The sequence below is a fragment of the Lygodium microphyllum genome, chromosome 2 (assembly GCF_053477565.2).
Source record: "Lygodium microphyllum isolate KBCC chromosome 2, Lygodium_microphyllum_v1.1.10, whole genome shotgun sequence".
NCBI lineage: Eukaryota > Viridiplantae > Streptophyta > Polypodiopsida > Schizaeales > Lygodiaceae > Lygodium > Lygodium microphyllum.
In genome coordinates this window covers 99,318,252-99,323,401 of record NC_141136.1, presented here as the reverse complement: position 1 = coordinate 99,323,401, position 5,150 = coordinate 99,318,252, and positions in this window count along the sequence as shown.

Genomic DNA, 5,150 nt, shown 5'->3' with positions numbered 1-5,150 from the left:
GATCCCATAAGGTATATGGCTTCATAGAGACAGTATGCTTTGGATATCCTAAAAAAGTACAGTATGAGTGATTGTAAGCCAATTTGGATACCAGTAAATATCAATGATAAGCTTAGGACACATGAGAGTGATGTGATTGAGAATATCTACATATAGAAAGATTGTGGATAGCCTTATTTATTTAACAATCATTAGGCAAGATATAAACTACATAGTCAATTTTGAGAGTCAATTCATACAACTTCCATGAAAAGTCACATTTGAATGCACTGTGGCACACATTGCACTATGTGTGGTCTACACTTGACTATTCCTTGCCCTATGCTGCAAATGTACCATTAGACCTACATGATTACAATGATGCAGATTGGATTGGTAGTGCTTCAAACAAGAGATTTACGAGTGGATTCTTTTTCTTTATTTGGAGTAGTGATGTTACTTGGAGCAACAAGAAGTAGCCTATGGTTGCACTTCTAGTATTGAGACAAAGTACAAGATTGCAGTGGTTGCATCATATAAGGTAGCTTGGTTACGTGGATTACTTGGTGATTTGGGACTATAGGTAGACAAGAAGATAACTATGATGACCTTAGTAGCATTGAACTAGCCAAGAACCTAGTGTATCATGCATAGAGACCAAACATATAAAGGTCCATTACCATTTCGTTCAAGAGTGGATTCTAGTAGGTGATATTGACCTACTTTATTATATAGGATCAAGCTGCATATATTTTCACCAATGCCTTGGGAGAGTTGAGAAGCTTTGTTGCCTTAAGACTATGCTTGGATACATGAGCTCATGTTGAGATTGAAGAGGAGTGTTAAGATGTCAAGTTTCATATGAGTTGACATCCACTAGACACCTTAGGTGACTGATATGGATTCTACAACTAGACTACACCCGCATAGTCTACTCTCAGCTATGGCACATTTATTATGCCATCTCATCTATCCTTAAAATAGATTCACACTTAATGATCCCATGTACATATGTTTTAATATAAAATTAGTATTTTATCATGTTGTAGACTAAATTCTTTTGTGAGAAAAAAAAGAAGAAAATTTCAACCCTACTTCTCTATGTGTTTAAGTGTCCATTATGTGTGTGTGCTCTTGGTTGCTTTATCTCCCTCTCATCTTATCTGTTTACATAATTTGGTATGGAAGTGTTTTATGTCATCTTTTCTCTATAGTTCCTTTTTCGAAGATGGGATTTCTTATCAAGGTCCTAGGTTTCTTCAATGAGTAGCTAGCTCTAATACCATGTAAAGAAATGCTTGACTATAGAATATAAACACATTTGTACAATGAACAAACAAATTAATAAAGAAACATAGTTAGAGTTAGGGTTAATAGAGAGACAATGAATACAAAAGATTAAAGAAATCTGAATAATGAATGAATACAATGCTCAATGCAACAAATATACTATGCCAGATGAAATATTGAATCCCCAACTCCCATCTCTAAAACTCCAGCAAAGAATATCAGTAGAACAGTGTGTCATACTCCAACGAAATTCCTGAAATGTAGCAATAGTGAACACAGCCCTAATGAAAGTCCACTTAGTGTTACACATCAGTTGGTGTAGAAAATAGCAAACACTGCAAGGTCTGATGCTATGGCAATTAAGGAATGATGTAAAATTGTCAAAGGTAGTAAATTGATTATGTGATAGGGTTGTGTGACTTCAAGAATAACAAAACATGGTGGTTTGATGATGTGGCAATGCTAGTAGCTCTAGGAGCAACAAAACGCAAATGAGGTTGGTTGTACAACTATAAAATGCAAGTAGTTGATCCACATCACAACATGCAAAACTGATGAGTGGGTAGACACCCATTGCTAGGCTAGACATCAAGTTGAAAGGGTTGAGAACAATCATGATCAGTCAACAGAATGTTGGGTGGATAATAGCTCGAATTGAGATATCCTCCACGAACGAGGTGTGGACAACAAAAAGGAAACACTTACAAGCTATAAAAACAAGATTGAGACTGAGTGATGGGCAACCTATCTATTTATAGAGGGTTGGGTCCTCCCAAATTAGAATTTGGCTTATGGGATACAACACTCTCTAGAAACGCAAATCTTTCTAATAAAAGTTGTCATTTAATTATTTAAGCTTTTTTTAGGGAAAGTTTAAAGTGGCTAATCAACACATAATGCATGTTTATCTTAGCTTAAAATAATTGCAAATTATATTAAAAAAATTAAATCCTAACTCTTCGAAGGTCTTAGCTATGGAGGTTTCCATTTTTTCCATGCCCACCCTCTAGTTGAGGGAGTGAGGGTAGTTGGCATTGTAATCCTCCAATCTTAACATTCTCCAAGGTTGTCGTCTTCTTCCTAATGCTATAGTTGTTACAAGCAAGATACTAAATTTATAATGTTGAGGGTATGTGAGCTATACGACTATGAAACCATCCAGTTAGCCACCTTATTACTCTGGTTTGTCTACATGATTGGTGCTATGCTCGACCTTTGCAAGTTCTTGGGGAAAATGAGCACCCTATTTGTGTCTTCGAGATTAGCTATTAAGTTCTAGGTATGATATACAATCCACTTTGAGGCATTTTAATGTATGGCAAGATGAAGCAATGTTGATAGGGCTTGATATGCCTTTTCAACTCCTATGCATTAGCTTTTGGTGGCTAAGCACATACAATCTGAGCTGCAAAATTGATTTGTATGGCTATGTCCAGGAGATTATGGCTAGAGTGAACATAAACGAAGGTAACATAAATGTTATCTAGATATTTGAAGGTTAGAGAGATAAAGAGAATGCAATAAGCTTTAATATCATGTTCAATGTGCAAATGCGAATGCAGATGATAGAGTAGGATCATTATATTGAAGGGATGTCCTAAGAGAATAAAGCCATGAGAGAGATTCACAAATATAGTCACATGTTTCTATCCCATGGACAAGGTGACTTTAAATAGGCAAAGAACACACATTTGGAGCTTTGTTGAATGATCCAAGATCTAATCCAAAATTAAATCATACTGCATGTTATTGAGGTATGCAGTGTGATATTTCAAGAGGAGCCTCCTATTACTATACATCCAACTAGACAGCTTGCTACAACTAGCTAATGCTCTAGTGGTCCCAGTTCCATGATGCTCCACAAGATGTATAGGCCCCACATCCAGCTTTGAGGTGGTCTACTAGAGATAGACAATAGCTTGTGTAGTTTGAGCCCTCTATGGGTTATGTTATGGTGATAAATGTCGGTGAGTCTCTTACTTATGATGAGGCCATGTGCAGAGGTGAGAGTCGCTCTTGGGAGAGGGCCATGCTATTAGAGTATGACTCAATGTAGAATAATCATAGGTGGGATTTGGTTCCTTTGCCTAGTGGCAAGCGTGCTTTACCATGCAAGTGGGCCTACAAGTTGAAAAGTACCCCTAGATACCCCAAGTTAGGATACAAGGCCAGATTGATTACTAAGGGCTTTAAGCAGGAACATGGTGTGGACTTTGATGAAGTATTTTCTCCCATTTTGAAGATGACTACCTTACGCTTGGTATTGGCTTTGGTTGCTTAGCTTGACTTGGATCTTTATCACACGGATGTTAAGATGGATTTTCTTTTCATGGTTACTTGCATGATGAAAGTTACATGGAGTAGCCTAAGGGCTTTGCAAAACATGGCAGGGAACACCTAGTGTGCAGATTGAGGAAGAGCCTTTATGGCCTTAAGCAGGCACCTAGGGAATGGTATCACAAGTTTGATGCCTTTATGCATTCACAGGGATATTCCCGCAGTGACATGGATATGTGTTTAACACGAACAAGGCTTGTGATGGCAGCCTTATGATTTTGATTCTCTATGTGGATGATATGTCAATTACTAGGAGTGCTCATGATGAGTTGGATGCCTTGAAAAGTCAGCTCAAGAAGAGCATTGAGATGAAGGACATGGGACATGCCTCATATATTCTTGGGATGTGCATTATATGTGATTGCTTTAAGGGGCTTCTCTACTTGCCACATAAGGAGTACATCTAGAAGGTCCTTGAGTGGTTTCATCTGCAAGATGTTAATCCTATTGGCCATCCTTTACCTTCTCATGTGAAGGTTATTCATGCCAATTTGCCACAGTCTGATGAGCAAAAGATCAAGATGGCCAATATCCCTTATATATTCGCAATGGGTAGTTTGATGTATACCATGATTGCCACTCATCATGACATAGCATTTGCAGTGGGAGTTGTGGCATGATATATGGTTGCACTTGACCATGGCATTGGGATGCCATCAAGGGTATCATGAGGTACCTGAAGAATACAATATCTATGTGCATTTGTTACAATGGTGAGGATATAAGAGTCATGGGATACACTGACTCTAATTATCTAGGACATGCACACATTCCACGCTAGCTATGTCTTCACCTTTTGTTGGAGGTATTGTTTCTTAGATGTCCAAGGCACATAAATGCATGGCCCTATCTATATAGAGGCAAAGTATGTTGTAGCCACTAAGGCTTGCAAGGAGGCTCTCTGGTACACCTTGGCATTACTAATGCGATACCTACACTGCATTTGGATTCTATGAGTGCTATTTAGTTGGCTAAGAATTTGGTCTTATCAGGAAGCACATTGAGGTGCATTACCACTTTTTTTGAGAGGTCATTGACTACAAGTCCATTGAGCTTGCCAAGATCTCAACTGACCAAAATCCTCTAGATTTGCTCACTAAAAGTCTCTCAACGAAGCGTGTTTCCTTCCTTATGAAGTCGATGGGTGTTGGATGAGATGGCATCTTTCCTCATCCTATTGTGCTTATGTACATTTGTACTTTGTCACTTTTTTCTTGTTCTCTCCTCACTAGAGGTACATTCTCCTTTAAGTGAGAGGTTGTTGGGGGTAAAGGTGCATGTGCCTAGTTGCTCGTATATAAGTTACAGTGATAGTACCTGCATACCTGCACACATATACACTGCAGGTGGTGGGCACCCATCACTATCACTTCATTCTTTATTATTTTAGTGACATTTGAATAAAGGGAAGGGAGGTCACACATTGTGACTGTTGGAGTTCCCACATCTTCTCTCTCTCTCTCTCTCTCTCTCTCTCTCTCTCTCTCTCTCCATAGCTCTCTTCCTTTTACTTTGTGCTTCCACTTCAGGGGGCTCACTCCCTT